This window comes from Cherax quadricarinatus, chromosome 35 (genome assembly GCF_038502225.1).
Source record: "Cherax quadricarinatus isolate ZL_2023a chromosome 35, ASM3850222v1, whole genome shotgun sequence".
Lineage (NCBI taxonomy): Eukaryota > Metazoa > Arthropoda > Malacostraca > Decapoda > Parastacidae > Cherax > Cherax quadricarinatus.
The window spans coordinates 925,519-948,914 of record NC_091326.1 but is presented as its reverse complement, the minus strand read 5'-3'; the positions used below and the strand labels follow the sequence as shown (position 1 = coordinate 948,914).

Below are 23,396 nucleotides of genomic sequence, written 5' to 3'. Positions count from 1 at the left end.
TCTCACGAGCTACATAATGACTACAAGTTATGCTTGTTTAAACTAAAACAACTCGAGGAACTTTAGATTTTGTTGTATTTATAATCTTCCTTTAGTTATAAAAGTTCTTAGAGAGAGAGAGAGAGAGAGAGAGAGAGAGAGAGAGAGAGAGAGAGAGAGAGAAACATCCTGGTTGTCCATAATATTAATTGCATTGACAAACTGTCAAGCGATCACAGGTGATGATTGTGAAGCTTGGTTACTGGTGGCGGCCACAGAGACACCCACACAGAGATTGCTCTATAGATGGATATAACCACCTCTGTACTTGGACAAATGAATGAATGATCAGAGAACCCTCTCCTCATGCACATTCCCACGCAAGCATATTATAATACAAAAATTAATACATGTCTATGGTGTACTGTTTTAAGTTCAACTGGCTGACTTGACTTATTCAACAAACCACAGGTGTGTTACAAAACAGTACCATTGTCAGTTTATTGTTGCGATAACTTCTTGAAGATGACTCCTCAGTGATATTCTCACTGCTGTGTTTGTCTGCTACTTCAAGCATATACATACAATGAGGGGTTTTAAAGTCTTGATCATTGGTTCTCACGCAGGATACAGTGAGTGTTTCTCACACAGGATATAGTGAGTGTTTCTCACACAGAATACAGTGTTTCTCACACAAGATACAGTGAGTGATTCTCACACACGATACAGTGAGTGTTTCTCACACACGATACAGTGAGTGTTTCTCACACACGATACAGTGAATGTATCTCACACACGATACAGTGAGTGTTTCTCACACAAGATACAGTGAGTGTTTCTCACACAGGATACAGTGAGTGTTTCTCACACAAGACACAGTGAGTGTTTCTCACACAGGATACAGTGAGTGTTTCTCACACAGGATACAGTGTTTCTCACACAACATACAGTGAGTGTTTCTCACAATACAGTGAGTGTTTTTCACACAAGATACAGTGAGTGTTTCTGAACGTTGAAGTATCTGAATGATTGAACGTAACTATAAGATTTCTTTAGCATTAGTCTTTGATGGAATCTTCTTCACAATTTACATAAATGATATCTAAAACGGGACTAACATCTAAAACCGCAAAGTTGGCAGATGACGCCAAATTGGCGAGAAAAGCAGCGTACGCTACGGAATGTGTGAGTATTGAGAGAGCAGGGCAGCCTCAGGCAAGTGCCACATGATGTGAGTATTGAGAGAGCAGGGAAGCCTCAGGCACGTGCCACATGATGTGAGTATTGAGGGAGCAGGGAAGCCTCAGGCACGTGCCACATGATGTGAGTATTGAGAGAGCAGGGAAGCCTCAGGCACGTGCCACATGATGTGAGTATTGAGAGAGCAGGGAAGCCTCAGGCACGTGCCACATGATGTGAGTATTGAGAGAGCAGGGAAGCCTCAGGCACGTGCCACATGATGTGAGTATTGAGAGAGCAGGGAAGCCTCAGGCACGTGCCACATGATGTGAGTATTGAGAGAGCAGGGAAGCTTCAGGCACGTGCCACATGATGTGAGTATTGAGAGAGCAGGGAAGCCTCAGGCACGTGCCACATGATGTGAGTATTGAGAGAGCAGGGAAGCCTCAGGCACGTGCCACATGATGTGAGTATTGAGAGAGCAGGGAAGCCTCAGGCACGTGCCACATGATGTGAGTATTGAGAGAGCAGGTAAGCCTCAGGCACGTGCCACATGAATTTCTAGGTGCCAAAACGGAAAAATTTTTGCAAATTAGTTATAATACTGAGATATCTGGATATTCAATCTCTGGAGATTTTCTAGTCGAGATAATAAAAGATATCTCTATTAGAGTTTATCCTCAATAATCTATCTGTCTCTGTTTCTTTTCTGTCTGTCTGTCTGTCTCTGTCTCTTCTATGTCTGTCTCTCAGTCTCTGTTTCTCTATCTCTGTCTGTCTTTCTCTCCAGAACTATAATTTTAGTGTGTTGTCGACGCACTCATTATAAATAGTTCAGTCAACAAGTTAAAGTGTACCTCCCTTCTCCTTATTCTCCCCCCTTACCCCCGGAGACACTACCAGTGGGAGGTTTGGGGAGGCGAGGTTCAGGGGGTCCACCACTTGCCCATCTATGACTTCCCTGCCACAGCACGACCCATTCTCACGACCTAGGGTATGAGCACAGGTACGTGAGGAGTGGGCAAGCACTTCCCTCCCCCTCCCACTCCCCTTCCACCTCCTCCACTCACATTATTCCTGGAAGAATGTTAGGAACTTGTGAAAGTAATGTTCCAGTTGGCTGGCGCCTATACTGCTCTCATTACCACCTGTTCTCACCACCACCATCTGTCATTACCACTTGCTCTCACCACCACCACCTGTCATTACCACCTGTTCTCACCACCACCACCTGTCATTACCACCTGTTCTCACCACCACCACCTGTCATTACCACGTGTTCTCACCACCATCTGTCACTACCAAGGGTTTGTGATCCTGTAGCGACAAAGTGGTCTTGTTGGATTAAGTCCCTATATTCATATAGCTTGTGATCTTCCCTGTGATCAGCACTATAAAGAATGTACGTAGGTGTCAGCCAGGGCATAGTCTCACCCCAGTAGTCTGCCAGTCTTCCAGGGATGATTTATGATCCCTTCTGGGCGGCTGGCGGGAGTATCTTGAGTGCTGGGTAGTAAAGATCCAAGTTCTCTCTCGACTTAGCACTAGGCTGTATCATGGCTTCTTAACTGTGTCTACCATGAAACTTTAAACAGTTCACACTATGGCAGATCATACCACTGGCGCAGATGCAGTCGTATTTATTGTGAATTAGGGGCAGCGAGACAGAGAGCCACTGCAATAAGGATAGTTTGTGGGTCAAGATGTGTGCCAGTCACAAAGATGGTGTTAGAAGACTCACCCGAGTTAAAGGGAAGAGAGGAAGAGGGAGAGTGGGAGAGGAAGATGGTGGTGAAAACATTTAATTACATGCATGACATGGAGCCAACCAGCCAATTATCTGAGAGAGAGAGAGACAGACAGACAGAGTTATAATGTCATATTTAATATTCTTCTGTCTGCCATGCTTAACTGTAGCCATTTATCTACTGTAACACTGACAAAATTTCCTTCAGATTCTACTTCGACTTTCTTCTTGAAAACGCCTTAAAACTCTCTCTTTTTTTTTTACGAACAGAAACTCGCCTTAACTTTTGTTGAATATATTGGTAAATTAATGTTGACATTCACTGAGTTCTGCTTGGTGGAGTTGGAGTTATAGCTCCTGGTCCTGCCTCTTGGGTTTTAATAGACTGTCTTATTGCCTAGTGTCTTGGCAAGATAGCATACCTTATATCGAAACTCTGTATGTAGTTTGTCTCCACGACTTGTAGCTCCTACTGTTTAACAAATAACAGGTTAGTGCTAGTTGCTTGGTTAGTTGGGTAGTTACTCTGGTAGTTGTTGATGATGGTTGTAGATTGTGATGTTAGTGTTGGTTGGTTAGTTGGGTAGTTACTCTGGTAGTTGTTGATGATGATTGTAGATTGTGATGTTAGTGTTGGTTGGTTAGTTGGGTAGTTACTCTGGTAGTTGTTGATGATGGTTGTAGATTGTGATGTTAGTGTTGATTGGTTGGTTGGGTAGTTACTCTGGTAGTTGTTGATGATGGTTGTAGATTGTGATGTTAGTGTTGATTGGTTGGTTGGGTAGTTACCCTGGTAGTTGTTGATGATGGTTGTAGATTGTGATGTTAGTGTTGGTTGGTTGGTTGGGTAGTTACCCTGGTAGTTGTTGATGATGGTTGTAGATTGTGATGTTAGTGTTGATTGGTTGGTTGGGTAGTTACTCTGGTAGTTGTTGATGATGGTTGTAGATTGTGATGTTAGTGTTGGTTGGTTGGTTGGGTAGTTACCCTGGTAGTTGTTGATGATGGTTGTAGATTGTGATGTTAGTGTTGGTTGGGTAGTTACCCTGGTAGTTGTTGATGATGGTTGTAGATTGTGATGTTAGTGTTGGTTGGTTGGTTGGGTAGTTACTCTGGTAGTTGTTGATGATGGTTGTAGATTGTGATGTTAGTGTTGGTTGGGTAGTTACCCTGGTAGTTATTGATGATGGTTATTGATTGTGTCAGTGTTTGACGCGCATTGGGCAGTTGTTTATGGTAGTTGTTGCTAGTGTTGCGCAGCGTAATTGCTAACACCTGATACTGCTGGGTATCATGTGACTAATTGCATCACCTGCCATTCATCCGCACTCATAACGAGTGAGGTGCTGAATGGGGAGGTAGTGAGGATGGGATATTCTGCAGTATGGAAGAATGAGCGGGATTAGAGAGTGGGAAGGATGGAAGCATAGGCAGGATGGCGGCATGCGCAGGATGACAGAATGGGGAATAAATTTCAGATACAGAATATGCCGCACCAGCATACATCTCACGCCTGATCAACTACAAGCAAGTCCAAAGGTTGGCAGTCAGACTTGAGAGTAAGAAGCGTTCACTGTACACACACACACACACACACACAAAGTCATATAATTATTTCTACAATGAATAAAAAATGTATTCGCCTTACTGACACACAAGTATTGACCATCCTGGTTATTTCCATGCAAATTCTGTGTTAAAAAAATGACATTGATGCTTATATTACATCTCCCCTTTCAATGTTTCCTGAAAAAGTATAATAATAATAATAATAATAATAATAATAATAATAATAATAATAATAATTATTATTATTATTATTATTATTATTATTATTATTATTATTATTATTAAATGAAGAAGCGCTGAATCAGTAGGTTCATGAAGACCTGAGAAATATATAATAATCAGAGATGATCCGAAGAAGGAGAAGGGTGTAATTCCTTGGATCAAGAGCCGTTCAGCAACATCACGGCAACCTCTTTGAAGGATTGTTTCTCTTGTAGTTCTTCTGTAGTGTTGTTAATACGTTTGTTTCACTACCAGCGTTTTGGTGTTATATACGCGAGAGTACATGAGAGTACTTGGAGGTACATGGCAGGACCGGGGGTACATGGGAGTACATGAGGGTACATGGGAGTACATAAGGGTACACGGGAGTACATGAGGGTACATGGGAGTACATGAGGGTACATGGGAGTACATAAGGGTACACGGGAGTACATGAGGGTACATGGGAGTAAATGAGGGTACATGGGAGTACATAAGGGTACACGGGAGTACATGAGGGTACACAGGGGTACATGGCAGGACACAGGAGTACATGTGGTACATGGTAATATATGAGGGTACAGGGGGGTACATGGGAATACATGGCATTACATAGGCGTACATATAGGTTCGTGGGAGAACATTCATGTAACTGGGCAAGATAGATAGCAGAGGTCGTTATAATCTCCTGTGTTGGTGAAAGATTATCATGTTTTATCTCTGTGTTTGAAGGAGAGTAAATCACAAGAATCTCTCCTCATTCTCCCATCCACCACTGCTGATATATTGGAAAAATATCAGAATTTACACGAGGTGGAAGCGGATAGTAGACTTGGGCTACAACTATCTCTGCGTATTAGTACTGTTACTATCATAACTACTCACAGAGGTGTATGTACTAGGGTACTAGGGAATATACTACACTAGTTCTACTTATGGCTGCTGTTGAGCAGATGGATGCACACCACTACTGTGACAACCACTGCTACTTCTACCACTGCCACTTCTACCTACTTCTACTATTATAACCTGGTTCGCCCACTTCTACCTGATCATCCTGATGTAGTTGTTGACCTAACATGAGTGTAGTTTATTTTACCTTAGTTACCAGTTGAATACTATATTTGCAGAATGATTCTCCAGCTGCTGCTCTTACCCTCATAGTAGTGTAAAATTCAACTACATATATAGGGAAATAACTATGCAAGATTTTAGAGAAGTGAGGTCAATACTAAGATATTTGCGACAAGTACTAAGATATTTGCGACAAGTACTGGTACTAGTACTAAGATATTTGGGCCTAGTACTAAGATATCTGGGACTAGTACTATGGTATCTGGGACAAGTACTATGGTATCCGGAACTAGTACTAAGATACCTGGGACTAGTACTAAGATACCTGGGACTAGTACTATGGTATCTGGGACTAGTACTATGGTATCTGGGACTAGTACTATGGTATCTGGGACTAGTACTAAGATACCTGGGACTAGTACTATGGTTTCTGGGACTAGTACTAAGATATCTGGGACTAGTACTAAGATACCTGGGACTAGTACTATGGTATCTGGGACTAGTACTAAGATATCTGGGACTAGTACTAAGATATCTGGGACTAGTACTAAGATACCTGGGACTAGTACTATGGTATCTGGGACTAGTACTAAAATATCTGGGACTAGTACTAAGATATCTGGGACTAGTACTAAGATATCTGGGACTAGTACTATGGTATCTGAGACTAGTACTAAGATACCTGGGACTAGTACATAATACCTGGGACTAGTACTATGGTATCTGTGACTAGTACTATGGTATCTGTGACTAGTATTATGGTATCTGGGACTAGTACTAAGATACCTGGGACTAGTACTAAGATACCTGGGACTAGCACTAAGATACCTCGGACTCGTACTATGGTATCTGGGACTAGTACTAGGATACCTGGGACTAGTACTATGGTATCTGGGACTAGTACTAAGATACCTGGGACTAGTACTAAGATACCTGGGACTAGTACTAAGATACCTGGGACTAGTACTAAGATATCTGGGACTAGTACTATGGTATATGGGACTAGTACTAAGATACCTGGGACTAGTACTAAGATACCTGGGACTAGTACTAAGATACCTGGTACTAGTACTAAGATACCTGGAACTAGTACTAAGATACCTGGGACTAGTACTATGGTATCTGGGACTAGTACTAGGATATCTGGGACTAGTACTAGGATATCTGTGACTAGTACTAGGATATCTGGGACTAGTACTAGGATATCTGGGACTAGTACTAGGATATCTGGGACTAGTACTAGGATATCTGTGACTAGTACTAGGATATCTGAGACTAGTACTAGGATATCTGGGACTAGTACTAGGATATCTGTGACTAGTACTAGGATATCTGGGACTAGTACTAGGATATCTGGGACTAGTACTAGGATATCTGTGACTAGTACTAGGATATCTGTGACTAGTACTAGGATATCTGGGACTAGTACTAGGATATCTGTGACTAGTACTAGGATATCTGGGACTAGTACTAGGATATCTGGGACTAGTACTAGGATATCTGTGACTAGTACTAGGATATCTGTGACTAGTACTAGGATATCTGGGACTAGTACTAGGATATCTGTGACTAGTACTAGGATATCTGGGACTAGTACTAGGATATCTGGGACTAGTACTAGGATATCTGGGACTAGTACTAGGATATCTGTGACTAGTACTAGGATATCTGGGACTAGTACTAGGATATCTGGGACTAGTACTAGGATATCTGTGACTAGTACTAGGATATCTGGGACTAGTACTAGGATATCTGTGACTAGTACTAGGATATCTGTGACTAGTACTAGGATATCTGTGACTAGTACTAGGATATCTGGGACTAGTACTAGGATATCTGGGACTAGTACTAGGATATCTGGGACTAGTACTAGGATATCTGGGACTAGTACTAGGATATCTGTGACTAGTACTAGGATATCTGTGACTAGTACTAGGATATCTGGGACTAGTACTAGGATATCTGGGACTAGTACTAGGATATCTGGGACTAGTACTAGGATATCTGGGACTAGTACTAGGATATCTGTGACTAGTACTAGGATATCTGTGACTAGTACTAGGATATCTGGGACTAGTACTAGGATATCTGTGACTAGTACTAGGATATCTGTGACTAGTACTAGGATATCTGTGACTAGTACTAGGATATCTGGGACTAGTACTAGGATATCTGGGACTAGTACTATGATATCTGTGACTAGTACTAGGATATCTGGGACTAGTACTAGGATATCTGGGACTAGTACTAGGATATCTGGGACTAGTACTAGGATATCTGGGACTAGTACTATGATATCTGGGACTAGTACTAGGATATCTGGGACTAGTACTAGGATATCTGGGACTAGTACTAGGATATCTGGGACTAGTACTAGGATATCTGGGACTAGTACTAGGATATCTGTGACTAGTACTAGGATATATGGGACTAGTACTAGGATATCTGGGACTAGTACTAGGATATCTGGGACTAGTACTAGGATATCTGGGAGTATTTTAGACAGAAGTGAGCAAAGTTACTTATGGTCACTTGTTTACTTTTACTGAAAAATTGAAAGTGATGATAAGTAAATATAAGTAAATATAAGTAAATATTCTATATGGATTTATGAATTTTGCAGCAAAACAGTTTTTTCCAGCTCATCTAGCTCTGCTAATATTATACTTATATAATGTAATATATATAATGTAATATAATCCTTGACAAAGTATTTTGTTTCAGGTTATATTTAGCATTATGCTAGTGTCAAGGGACTGTATTCTCGGAGGTTACTTTCACAGTTTTCTTCCAGAAGTGTATGTCTCAGAGTTTACTATCAGAGGTGTATGTCTCAGCCAGAGATGTATGTCTCAGCCAGAGGTGTATGTCTCAGCCAGAGATGTATGTCTCAGCCAGAGGTGTATGTCTCAGCCAGAGATGTATGTCTCAGCCAGAGATGTATGTCTCAGCCAGAGGTGTATGTCTCAGCCAGAGGTGTATGTCTCAGCCAGAGGTGTATGTCTCAGCCAGAGGTGTATGTCTCAGCCAGAGGTGTATGTCTCAGCCAGAGATGTATGTCTCAGAGTTTCCTACCAGAGGTGTATGTCTCAGAGTTTAATCTTTATTTAAGGTATTAAAGTATTCGTGACAGGTATATATGGTAGTGTGATAATAGCTTTAGTGCTGGTCCCTTCCCATTCACCTGAATGTATATATACATGTATATATATATATATATATATATATATATATATATATATATATATATATATATATATACATGTATATATATATATATATATATATATACCAGAGGCGAGTGTTATACCAAATACACAGGCAGTATATTAGCATATTTATGATAACGAACTAAGATATATTTCATGATTGAGAAAAATTATTGAGGATTTATTATAATTGCTTGACATGTAGCGCAGTTATACCTCCCTTTGTGTGTGTGATATATATATATATATATATATATATATATATATACATATATATATATATATATATATATATATATATATATATATATATATATATATATATATATATATATATATACATATATAACGAGAGAGTAAGGAGAGCATTATGACTATTAAATACGATAGCAGTCTTATAACCCCAACAACAACAAGAAAAAGTGGTTCAATTTCCTACTAGAAAGTTCACTTTTAGGAAACTTGTCCAGCACTTTCTGCAAGGTCAGGCTGTGTGTTGCACTCTTACATGCAAGGTCAGGCTGTGTGTTGCACTGTTACATGCAAGGTCAGGCTGTGTGTTGCACTCTTACATGCAAGGTCAGGCTGTGTGTTGCACTGTTACATGCAAGGTCAGGCTGTGTGTTGCACTCTTACATGCAAGGTCAGGCTGTGTGTTGCACTGTTACATGCAAGGTCAGGTTGTGTGTTGCACTCTTACATGCAAGGTCAGGCTGTGTTGCACTCTTACATACAAGGTCAGGCTGTGTTGCACTCTTACATGCAAGGTCAGGCTGTGTGTTGCACTGTTACATGCAAGGTCAGGCTGTGTGTTGCACTCTTACATGCAAGGTCAGGCTGTGTGGTGCACTCTTACATGCAAGGTCAGGCTGTGTGGTGCACTCTTACATGCAAGGTCAGGCTGTGTTGCACTCTTATATGCAAGGTCAGGCTGTGTGTTGCACTCTTACATACAAGGTCAGGCTGTGTGTTGCACTCTTACATGCAAGGTCAAGCTGTGTGGTGCACTCTTACATGCAAGGTCAGGCTGTGTGGTGCACTCTTACATGCAAGGTCAGGCTGTGTTGCACTCTTATATGCAAGGTCAGGCTGTGTGTTGCACTCTTACATACAAGGTCAGGCTGTGTGTTGCACTGTTACATGCAAGGTCAGGCTGTGTGGTGCACTCTTACATGCAAGCTCAGGCTGTGTGGTGCACTCTTACATGCAAGGTCAGGCTGTGTTGCACTCTTATATGCAAGGTCAGGCTGTGTGTTGCACTCTTACATGCAAGGTCAGGCTGTGTGTTGCACTGTTACATGCAAGGTCAGGCTGTGTGTTGCACTGTTACATGCAAGGTCAGGCTGTGTGTTGCACTGTTACATGCAAGGTCAGGCTGTGTGTTGCACTGTTACATGCAAGGTCAGGCTGTGTGTTGCACTGTTACATGCAAGGTCAGGCTGTGTGTTGCACTGTTTCATGCAGGGTCAGGCTGTGTGTTGCACTCTTACATGCAAGGTCAGGCTGTGTGTTGCACTCTTACATGCAAGATCAGGCTGTGTTGCACTCTTACATGCAAGGTCAGGCTGTGTGTTGCACTCTTACATGCAAGGTCAGGCTGTGTGTTGCACTCTTACATGCAAGGTCAGGCTGTGTTGCACTCTTACATGCAAGGTCAGGCTGTGTTGCACTCTTACATGCAAGATCAGACTGTGTGTTGCAATCTTACATGCAAGATCAGGCTGTGTTGCACTCTTACATGCAAGATCAGGCTGTGTTGCACTCTTACAAGCAAGATCAGGCTGTGTGTTGCACTCTTACATGCAAGATCAGGCTGTGTGTTGCACTCTTACATGCAAGGTCAGGCTGTGTGTTGCACTCTTACATGCAAGGTCAGGCTGTGTGTTGCACTCTTACATGCAAGGTCAGGCTGTGTTGCACTCTTACATGCAAGATCAGACTGTGTGTTGCAATCTTACATGCAAGGTCAGGTTGTGTGTTGCACTCTTACATGCAAGGTCAGGCTGTGTTGCACTCTTACATACAAGGTCAGGCTGTGTTGCACTCTTACATGCAAGGTCAGGCTGTGTGTTGCACTGTTACATGCAAGGTCAGGCTGTGTGTTGCACTCTTATATGCAAGGTCAGGCTGTGTGGTGCACTCTTACATGCAAGGTCAGGCTGTGTGGTGCACTCTTACATGCAAGGTCAGGCTGTGTTGCACTCTTATATGCAAGGTCAGGCTGTGTGTTGCACTCTTACATACAAGGTCAGGCTGTGTGTTGCACTCTTACATGCAAGGTCAAGCTGTGTGGTGCACTCTTACATGCAAGGTCAGGCTGTGTGGTGCACTCTTACATGCAAGGTCAGGCTGTGTGTTGCACTGTTACATGCAAGGTCAGGCTGTGTGGTGCACTCTTACATGCAAGCTCAGGCTGTGTGGTGCACTCTTACATGCAAGGTCAGGCTGTGTTGCACTCTTATATGCAAGGTCAGGCTGTGTGTTGCACTCTTACATGCAAGGTCAGGCTGTGTGTTGCACTCTTACATGCAAGGTCAGGCTGTGTGTTGCACTGTTACATGCAAGGTCAGGCTGTGTGTTGCACTCTTACATGCAAGGTCAGGCTGTGTGTTGCACTGTTACATGCAAGGTCAGGCTGTGTGTTGCACTCTTACATGCAAGGTCAGGCTGTGTGTTGCACTGTTACATGCAAGGTCAGGTTGTGTGTTGCACTCTTACATGCAAGGTCAGGCTGTGTTGCACTCTTACATACAAGGTCAGGCTGTGTTGCACTCTTACATGCAAGGTCAGGCTGTGTGTTGCACTGTTACATGCAAGGTCAGGCTGTGTGTTGCACTCTTACATGCAAGGTCAGGCTGTGTGGTGCACTCTTACATGCAAGGTCAGGCTGTGTGGTGCACTCTTACATGCAAGGTCAGGCTGTGTTGCACTCTTATATGCAAGGTCAGGCTGTGTGTTGCACTCTTACATACAAGGTCAGGCTGTGTGTTGCACTCTTACATGCAAGGTCAAGCTGTGTGGTGCACTCTTACATGCAAGGTCAGGCTGTGTGGTGCACTCTTACATGCAAGGTCAGGCTGTGTTGCACTCTTATATGCAAGGTCAGGCTGTGTGTTGCACTCTTACATACAAGGTCAGGCTGTGTGTTGCACTGTTACATGCAAGGTCAGGCTGTGTGGTGCACTCTTACATGCAAGCTCAGGCTGTGTGGTGCACTCTTACATGCAAGGTCAGGCTGTGTTGCACTCTTATATGCAAGGTCAGGCTGTGTGTTGCACTGTTACATGCAAGGTCAGGCTGTGTGTTGCACTGTTACATGCAAGGTCAGGCTGTGTGTTGCACTGTTACATGCAAGGTCAGGCTGTGTGTTGCACTGTTACATGCAAGGTCAGGCTGTGTGTTGCACTGTTACATGCAAGGTCAGGCTGTGTGTTGCACTGTTACATGCAAGGTCAGGCTGTGTGTTGCACTGTTTCATGCAGGGTCAGGCTGTGTGTTGCACTCTTACATGCAAGGTCAGGCTGTGTGTTGCACTCTTACATGCAAGATCAGGCTGTGTTGCACTCTTACATGCAAGGTCAGGCTGTGTGTTGCACTCTTACATGCAAGGTCAGGCTGTGTGTTGCACTCTTACATGCAAGGTCAGGCTGTGTTGCACTCTTACATGCAAGGTCAGGCTGTGTTGCACTCTTACATGCAAGATCAGACTGTGTGTTGCAATCTTACATGCAAGATCAGGCTGTGTTGCACTCTTACATGCAAGATCAGGCTGTGTTGCACTCTTACATGCAAGATCAGGCTGTGTGTTGCACTCTTACATGCAAGATCAGGCTGTGTGTTGCACTCTTACATGCAAGGTCAGGCTGTGTGTTGCACTCTTACATGCAAGGTCAGGCTGTGTGTTGCACTCTTACATGCAAGGTCAGGCTGTGTTGCACTCTTACATGCAAGATCAGACTGTGTGTTGCAATCTTACATGCAAGGTCAGGTTGTGTGTTGCACTCTTACATGCAAGGTCAGGCTGTGTTGCACTCTTACATACAAGGTCAGGCTGTGTTGCACTCTTACATGCAAGGTCAGGCTGTGTGTTGCACTGTTACATGCAAGGTCAGGCTGTGTGTTGCACTCTTATATGCAAGGTCAGGCTGTGTGGTGCACTCTTACATGCAAGGTCAGGCTGTGTGGTGCACTCTTACATGCAAGGTCAGGCTGTGTTGCACTCTTATATGCAAGGTCAGGCTGTGTGTTGCACTCTTACATACAAGGTCAGGCTGTGTGTTGCACTCTTACATGCAAGGTCAAGCTGTGTGGTGCACTCTTACATGCAAGGTCAGGCTGTGTGGTGCACTCTTACATGCAAGGTCAGGCTGTGTGTTGCACTGTTACATGCAAGGTCAGGCTGTGTGGTGCACTCTTACATGCAAGCTCAGGCTGTGTGGTGCACTCTTACATGCAAGGTCAGGCTGTGTTGCACTCTTACATGCAAGGTCAGGCTGTGTGTTGCACTCTTACATGCAAGGTCAGGCTGTGTGTTGCACTGTTACATGCAAGGTCAGGCTGTGTGTTGCACTGTTACATGCAAGGTCAGGCTGTGTGTTGCACTGTTACATGCAAGGTCAGGCTGTGTGTTGCACTGTTACATGCAAGGTCAGGCTGTGTGTTGCACTGTTACATGCAAGGTCAGGCTGTGTGTTGCACTGTTTCATGCAGGGTCAGGCTGTGTGTTGCACTCTTACATGCAAGGTCAGGCTGTGTGTTGCACTCTTACATGCAAGATCAGGCTGTGTTGCACTCTTACATGCAAGGTCAGGCTGTGTGTTGCACTCTTACATGCAAGGTCAGGCTGTGTGTTGCACTCTTACATGCAAGGTCAGGCTGTGTTGCACTCTTACATGCAAGGTCAGGCTGTGTTGCACTCTTACATGCAAGATCAGACTGTGTGTTGCAATCTTACATGCAAGATCAGGCTGTGTTGCACTCTTACATGCAAGATCAGGCTGTGTTGCACTCTTACATGCAAGATCAGGCTGTGTGTTGCACTCTTACATGCAAGATCAGGCTGTGTGTTGCACTCTTACATGCAAGGTCAGGCTGTGTGTTGCACTCTTACATGCAAGGTCAGGCTGTGTGTTGCACTCTTACATGCAAGGTCAGGCTGTGTTGCACTCTTACATGCAAGATCAGACTGTGTGTTGCAATCTTACATGCAAGGTCAGGTTGTGTGTTGCACTCTTACATGCAAGGTCAGGCTGTGTTGCACTCTTACATACAAGGTCAGGCTGTGTTGCACTCTTACATGCAAGGTCAGGCTGTGTGTTGCACTGTTACATGCAAGGTCAGGCTGTGTGTTGCACTCTTACATGCAAGGTCAGGCTGTGTGGTGCACTCTTACATGCAAGGTCAGGCTGTGTGGTGCACTCTTACATGCAAGGTCAGGCTGTGTTGCACTCTTATATGCAAGGTCAGGCTGTGTGTTGCACTCTTACATACAAGGTCAGGCTGTGTGTTGCACTCTTACATGCAAGGTCAAGCTGTGTGGTGCACTCTTACATGCAAGGTCAGGCTGTGTGGTGCACTCTTACATGCAAGGTCAGGCTGTGTTGCACTCTTATATGCAAGGTCAGGCTGTGTGTTGCACTCTTACATACAAGGTCAGGCTGTGTGTTGCACTGTTACATGCAAGGTCAGGCTGTGTGGTGCACTCTTACATGCAAGCTCAGGCTGTGTGGTGCACTCTTACATGCAAGGTCAGGCTGTGTTGCACTCTTATATGCAAGGTCAGGCTGTGTGTTGCACTCTTACATGCAAGGTCAGGCTGTGTGTTGCACTGTTACATGAAAGGTCAGGCTGTGTGTTGCACTGTTACATGCAAGGTCAGGCTGTGTGTTGCACTGTTACATGCAAGGTCAGGCTGTGTGTTGCACTGTTACATGCAAGGTCAGGCTGTGTGTTGCACTGTTACATGCAAGGTCAGGCTGTGTGTTGCACTGTTTCATGCAGGGTCAGGCTGTGTGTTGCACTCTTACATGCAAGGTCAGGCTGTGTGTTGCACTCTTACATGCAAGATCAGGCTGTGTTGCACTCTTACATGCAAGGTCAGGCTGTGTGTTGCACTCTTACATGCAAGGTCAGGCTGTGTGTTGCACTCTTACATGCAAGGTCAGGCTGTGTTGCACTCTTACATGCAAGGTCAGGCTGTGTTGCACTCTTACATGCAAGATCAGACTGTGTGTTGCAATCTTACATGCAAGATCAGGCTGTGTTGCACTCTTACATGCAAGATCAGGCTGTGTTGCACTCTTACATGCAAGATCAGGCTGTGTGTTGCACTCTTACATGCAAGATCAGGCTGTGTGTTGCACTCTTACATGCAAGGTCAGGCTGTGTTGCACTCTTACATGCAAGGTCAGGCTGTGTTGCACTCTTACATGCAAGATCAGACTGTGTGTTGCAATCTTACATGCAAGATCAGGCTGTGTTGCACTCTTACATGCAAGGTCAGGCTGTGTTGCACTCTTACATGCAAGGTCAGGCTGTGTTGCACTCTTACATGCAAGGTCAGGCTGTGTTGCACTCTTACATGCAAGGTCAGGCTGTGTGTTGCACTCTTACATGCAAGGTCAGGCTGTGTTGCACTCTTACATGGAAGATCAGGCTGTGTTGCACTCTTACATGCAAGGTCAGGCTGTGTGTTGCACTCTTACATGCAAGGTCAGGCTGTGTGTTGCACTCTTACATGCAAGATCAGGCTGTGTTGCACTCTTACATGCAAGGTCAGGCTGTGTTGCACTCTTACATGCAAGGTCAGGCTGTGTTGCACTCTTACATGCAAGGTCAGGCTGTGTGTTGCACTCTTACATGCAAGATCAGGCTGTGTGTTGCACTCTTACATGCAAGATCAGGCTGTGTTGCACTCTTACATGCAAGGTCAGGCTGTGTTGCACTCTTACATGCAAGGTCAGGCTGTGTGTTGCAATCTTACATATAAAGTTTGTGTGAGAAAAATTGAAGTTAGGCTTAATATTCTGAATTTTAGGAGTTTTTAGGATTTAATTAAAATCTCGTAAACAAGTTTATAAAATTTTATAGAAGAATATATGTGATGGCGGACGAGCGATGTTATATAGTTTTGAACTTCCAGCTTTCTGACACTTCTCTGAAAAATAAACTAACTTTAAAGGTACTAAAAATACCGAGTAAAAAATTAATTAAAATATTTGATAGAAGCATCACAAAGAAGAAAAAATATTTGATAAAAGCATCACAAACAATACAAAATATTTGATAAAAGCATCACAAACAAAACAAACTATTTGATAGAAGCATCACAAAATATTTCAACATTCTCCGTTTATCACAAGGAAACAAAGCGTCGCGGGAATTGAACTTAGAACTGATTCCTTGCCTTCCTCTCATACTCGTCCCAGTAGGAGCACATTAAGACGTACAGGTCAGTGTTTTCTATGTGTATTAAGTTTTGGGAGCGTTAATATGATGTGTAGAAGTGAGTTAGAAGGTTGTTGGAACCAAACCATCTCCAAGTCAGTTAGATCAGCAGCAGACACCAAACTGCTGAGTAGTAGTGCCAGATGCTTGGCAGCCTCCTCAAAGACAGCTAATTAGATAACTGACCAAGAGATGGAGTTTAACTCTTCCAACACAAAGAATTAGCTCAACCCACTGAAACAACTTGGTACAAACCTATAATCGCATTTTGATGTACGTGATACCTATTGTATTGTAATCCTGGACTTAACACCTCCGTGATTCACTATTGTATTGTAATCCTGGACTTAACGTCTCCGTTGTACACTATTGTATTGTGATCCTGGACTTAACACCTCCGTGATACATTAGGTTGTGTTATGAACTGCTCTGTGATTGGATTCATTGCGAGAGCAAGTGCATGACACAGCTTGTTTGAGAATAATATTGTTTGTGTAACAACATTTAAAGCATTAAACAGTAATTCCCATCAGATTTTCAAAACTAGTAACAGTATTGGATGATATTGTGTACTGTAGCACTGGTGAAGAGTGAGAGAGGTAGAGAGAGAGAGAGAGAGAGAGAGAGAGAGAGAGAGAGAGAGAGAGGGGTAGAGAGAGAGAAATGCCTTCTTCCTTTGAAAGCATTATTCACCAATTAATAGCTACATCATCCTGGCACAAATGATGGCAAGTTACGTTTGATTTTGAGATTCGAATATCCGGAGCGTCACCTGGGGGTCACAAAACACCCGGAGCATTACCTGGGGTCAGAGAACACCCGGAGCGTTATCTGGGGTCAGAGAACACCCAGAGCATCACCTGGGGTCAGAAAACACCCGGAGCATCACTTGGCGTCAGAGAACACCCGGAGCATTACCTGGGGTCAGAAAACATACACTGTATTGAGATATTGGTGCTTCAGAACGGTAAGTAATTGTCCCTCAAAAAACTGAATCCCAAAATTGGCAAATATAGACCCCGCAATGCCCAATAACAATCCCAAACTTCGCTTTATTAAGATATAAAGTCTCTCAAAGTTTGAGGATAATCCTGATAGACCTTCAGAAGTTGTCACAGGGGGAAACAAACCATGGAGAAGAAAGAAGAGGAAGAAGATTAAGATAATAATGAGGTAAGAGTAGAAACAAGAAGTACTTAGTTAACCATTTTTAGGCTTTCTTCTTCCAATGATACATAACAGACATGCATGACGGTAAATCAACAGTAATAGCGATCTTTCAAGAGCAGAGTGCTGTTCAATATGTACTTTATATAAGTCTCATTCTTCAACTTGCAGTATTAACGTGGAACCTTCACATAAAAAAATAGAAAAGTATCAAATATTCACCCCAGGCAAGTGCCGGTACTGAAAAACGAAAGCTGTAGAGGCTGTAAGAGTTGACCCTCACGGCTCTTGAAGATAGAGGAGACATGATTACGACATGTATTATACTCTTGGGATATGGAACACTGGCTATCAGTGAGAAAACTATAAAGTGTTTACATAAAATTCAAAACCCGGATGAGCAAGAATATCAGGAAACATTAACGTTAAAACAAGATTGAAGGACCGATGAGCAACATCATACACCACATTTATAATAAGAGCAGACTGCATCACTCCACTAAATGTTAACAGGCGGTCCCAAGAGCTAGAACTCAGTGTCCAGAAACTCTACTTTGCAATTACACGCTACATGGCAGCCTCCACCTGTTCTTTGGATTCATCCAAGAATAGCTTGGAAATGCAACACGATTGAGATGAGGCACATGGTTGTGTCTTATATAATCTACGTGTACCTGGATGTCAGAGGACGGGTGTGGACTGTGCTCAGAAACCATGGAAAACACTCAACATTCTTGGACACGAATAAATTACAAGTGACTGATCGTATTCTAATATATGTACTATAATGGTACTCTGACGAGTTACAGTGACCTGTGACGTCAAAGAACAGGTCTCTGACAAATGTGGATGACTTGAAAACGCTGTATAATAGGTAAACACTTAGGAACGTAATAGTACTCTACAGAACGAGGCTTGGAACAAGGAAAGATCAGCGTGTGGCCATGGCATGCGCGCTGCACCATCAAGTGAAGGAAAGCTGATGTCGAGTCTCAGTAGTCCAGCAGACACCGAGGCCTCTGCACACTCCCGCGACAACCACACCACGCCACGCATACATGTCCTACCACATGTCACACTCACACACGACCTACCACGTGTCGCGCACATACGCATACACGAGTTTCGAGTCGACCTGCCTGTGGCTTGCCCCTGAACACCTGCACACATGTGTATTAATTTACAGTCAATCTCATGAAAATATTGGTGTTGTGTCATCATTATCCAGTGGACAAGACTTCTTGACATGATACAAATAGAAGGCATCTAGACAATCTTCCTCCTCAATTGTGACATTTAGGAATGGTGATATAATCTGTTTTTCATGTCGCACGAGATGCTTCTGTTTCAAGGAGAACAGTACTGTGGTTCATTGCTACCATTAACACCCCTCTCTTACTGGCGTTAGAATAATGATGTTGTCTCCTCCGTGGTACTAGTTCTCTGATTCTCTTGTTAGTCCCCACATGTTGATATCAGTTCCCAGATGCTGGTATCAGTCCCCAGATGCTAGTGCTAGTTTTTAAATGCTGGTTCCGGTCCCAGAGGCTGGCACCAGTCTCCAGAGGCTAGTACTAGTTCCTAGATGCTGGTATTATTATTTCTCAGATTCAGCGAGACGTCTCAATATGCTGAAACAGTTGGGTGCCTCAACCCACGACATAAATGTGTTATGAATGATCATTACTCAGTTTAAAATTGAGTGTTTTTTCTCGATTTGCTTGTTATTACCTGTGTGCAGGTGTAAGGGCAGAGTAATGCTCGTATTGTCTGTCTTCAGTGTTTAATTTATCATCCAGTCGTTTAAAGTTTCTAGTGATACAGCACTTCCCATTTCCTGGATCTCATTCTAGTAGTCCACTATTCTATTTATAATGAAAAGCTCTCCAGAATTCTTTGGGCAACGTTTACACCTGTAACCTCTTGTTGTTGCTGTTGCTAGTACTAAACATCTGTTCTGTATTTTCTTGTATTCTTTAATGATCTTATAAGCAGTGAACAGATTCGCTAGCATTTCCTCATCCTTATATCTGCAAAATATTTTTATGTTAGGGTAATATACGAGTTTTCTCACGATTTCAATAATGTGATCTTCCCATTGCAAGTTTTGCGTATATTTTTTTCTTAGATCCATCTGTGTGACGCTCAATAACTTTATAACAATGTATTGTTTATGTGACCGATTATAATCGGTCACATAAACAATACATTGATAATTATAATGATTACAGTGATTATTATCGCTGTCTCCCTTTTTATTACATTGCAATTATCTACTTAAATTATTGATCTATCACTCAGTTAACTTATCTAAATTTTCTTGCAATGATTCTCAATAGTATTCATAATTTGTTTCTACAGAAATGTTTATATAGGTTTTACTCTTTATATCAAGTAATTTCTATAAATTAAAAACATTATAGGAACAAGTACTAATACTTGTTGCTCTCTTCTACCCCTTTTTTCCAGACATTTTTTTTCCCTCTTGTCACTGAGCACAGTTTTTCTCTCGTCCACTAGTCATAGTTTGTCTTATTCTCACATTACCTTATTCTCACATTCATTTGTTTCTTGAATAATATCCTTAAAATATTTGATACATAAGATATTGTTCTGTCTTACTATCCTTTTGTTTGTCCTCCCATCTTAGATCTGCACATTCATCTCTGATTGGTTTGACTTTCTTGTTAGTCTCTGAGTTAGGACGCTTCCTCTGTTAGTTCTAACTTGTTATTAGTGTTAACATGTGGGAATGAACACTCACCCATGAACACTACTTGCTGACCCACTCATAAGCACCACTTACTGACCCCTGGACAAAACTTACCCCTGGACACCACTTACTGACTCCTAGACACCATTTACAGACCCCTGGGCACCACTTTCTAACTCATGGCTCAGTAATTGTGGTTTCCTGACTTGTAAACTACAAACAAGAAGCTTGTAGTAAGTGGCTTTCTGAGTTATTTTCTCATAAGTCGACCCATGACTTCTGAGTCGACCCATGACTTCTGAGTCGACCCATGACTTCTGTGTCGACCCATGACGTTAGTGTCGAGTAATGACTCTGGTGTCGATCTATGCCTTCGTGATCACTGTAATCGTAGGTCACTGTTACAGTGATCACTATCATCGTAGGTCACTGTTATTGTGATCACTGTCATTGTAGGTCACTGTTATTGGGATAATTGTCATTGTAGATCACTGTTATTGTGTTCATTGTCATTGTAGGTCACTGTTATTGTGGTCAATGTCATTGTATATGACAGTTATTGTAATCACTGTCATTGTAGGTCTCTGTTATTGTGATCATTGCCAGTGTAGGTCACTTCTTGTGATCACTATCATTATTTTGACCAATATCACAATAAAGAGCCTATGTGTCTCTCTATGTCTAGCTTCAAACCCCTTCACAGAGCTTAAACCTTGTCCTGTTAGAACCTTCAATTTCCTTTTTTATCCTGTCGCATCCTGTTATCACCTCATACTCCACGCTGTGAACTTCCCTCCTCTTTCCCATTCCAGACAACGAGGTCATTCTCAGTGTTCAATCTTTCTTAATAGTTGGTATTTCTCAGGTCTTGTAACCGATTTTTTAGCATCTTATGTATTTGGTGTAGTGTGGACACCGCACCAGGGATGAATATTATTGTTTAGGTTTAATGTATGTTGGGAACTTTTTTTTTTTTTAAATTTCTAGTTATATATTTGATTGTTATTTTCAAGTTGGTCAGTGTAGCGTATGTGGTGTTGTGGCGACGATCTTTGATGTATTTATATATGTTCTTGGATGCCTCTGTCTAATGCTTCTCTCTCTGATGTCTCTTTGCAATACCTTTTTGTGTGATGAATCAGAGATATAGAGGACTGTATCTCTGATTCATCTATGTGATTCTCTATCTCATTCCTCTCTGCGTGATTCAGATATGCGTGATTCTGTGTTTCATTCCTCTCTGTGTGATTCCTATCTCTTTCTGATTCCACTGTGCGATCCCCCCCTCTCTCTTTCTCTCGTTTTAAACACATGACCACACAATATATACTTTATGTGTCACTCTCTGTCAGTTCCTCTACGTGACAGAAATTTAAGTTTAATTTAATAATTTAATCGTCTTTATATATATATATATATATATATATATATATATATATATATATATATATATATATATATATGCAATAAGATATATATATATATATATATATATATATATATATATATATATATATATATATATATAATTTCCTTCTGATAAATTATAATTGGAGGAGGTGGTAAAAGTGATAGGCACACACTGACTCTGTCCAGCGGTGTCTATTGTATTGGAAAATGGTTTCTAAATTGTGGAAAAGATCGTCCACATTTTATGATGGAGAGAAAAACAAGAAAGTTTGTCAATATATTGACCTCCAAAATAGGTCCTCGTCAGCATATAACCTCAGTTGGTAGTCGAAAATGCACAAAGTTTCTTTCCCTTGTTTTTTTTTTTATCCCAATGTCGGTAATATCCTCCCAAAGTGGAATAATTTTTTTTTCTGGACAATACAAAGTAATCTTTTTATACACAAGTACACTAGGTATTACATAAAAATTCTAACGTTTACAATTACAGAACTTCAAGTGTTGAAGGATAATTTCAGAGAGGCAGTTGAGGCCATTATCTTCTCTCAGCTAAATACTGTAAATAGTTTAGACTTTTGCCCCAAATACTGTAATAATAGGCGCTCGTTGCAACAGTAACTGGCAATAACAAGCGCTCGTTGCAACAGTAGCTGTGATAACAGGCACTCATTACAACAGTAGTTGTGATAACAAGCGCTCCTTGCAACAGTACCTGGTAATAACAGGCGCTTGTTGCAACAGTAGCTGGCAATAACAGACGCTAATCACAATAGTAGCTGGCAAAACAAACGGGAAACTGTTTGAGCTGCAAGTAAATTGTGAGCAGAAAAAACAGCAATAAAAGGTGTTACGTCGCTGTAAAAACAGCATTGACTGTGGTAGAAAACAGCAGTGTAGGAAAACTTTAGTGGTTGGAACAGCAGTGTAGGAAAACTTTAGTGGTTGGAACAGCAGTGTAGGAAGACTTCAGTGGTTGGAACAGCAGTGTAGGAAGACTTCAGTGGTTGGAACAGCAGTGTAGGAAGACTTCAGTGGTTGGAACAGCAGTGTAGGAAGACTTAAGTGGTTGGAACAGCAGTGTGGGAAGATTTCAGTGGTTGGAACAGCAGTGTGGGAAGACTTCACTGGTTGGAACAGCAGTGTAGGAAGACTTCAGTGGTTGGAACAGCAGTGTAGGAAGACTTCACTGGTTGGAACAGCAGTGTAGGAAGACTTCAGTGGTTGGAACAGCAGTGTAGGAAGACTTCACTGGTTGGAACAGCAGTGTAGGAAGACTTCAGTGGTTGGAACAGCAGTGTGGGAAGACTTCACTGGTTGGAACAGCAGTGTAGGAAGACTTCAGTGGTTGGAACAGCAGTGTAGGAAGACTTCACTGGTTGGAACAGCAGTGTAGGAAGACTTCAGTGGTTGGAACAGCAGTGTGGGAAGACTTCACTGGTTGGAATAGCAGCAGTGTAGGAAGACTTTAGTGGTTGGAACAGCAGTGTAATAAGACTTCAGTGGTTGGAACAGCAGTGTGGGAAGACTTATGTGGTTTGAACAGCAGTGTGGGAAGATTTCAGTGGTTGGAACAGCAGCAGTGTAGGAAGACTTCAGTGGTTGGAACAGCAGTAGTGTAGGAAGACTTCAGTGGTTGGAGCAGCAGTGTAGGAAGAATTCAGTGGTTGGAACAGCAGTGTGGGAAGACTTCAGTGGTTGGAAC

The 23,396-nt window shown here is 42.5% G+C and overlaps 1 protein-coding gene across 3 annotated transcripts in view; it reads left to right on the top strand.

Annotated features, from left to right (window-relative positions):
- Nucleotides 1-23,396, top strand: part of LOC128695180 (histamine H1 receptor-like) — a 275,419-nt gene that overhangs the window by 61,523 nt on the left and 190,500 nt on the right. Inside the window, exon 1 of one of the 3 annotated variants that reach the window (XM_070091272.1) lies at nt 22,229-23,396. This exon is cut by the window's right edge and continues 302 nt beyond it. The exons of the other annotated variants lie outside the window; for them this stretch is intronic. The gene's annotated coding sequence lies outside the window, so the exon portion shown is untranslated. Of the gene's footprint in view, nt 1-22,228 lie in introns of those variants that run through there. 3 annotated transcript variants of the gene reach the window in all.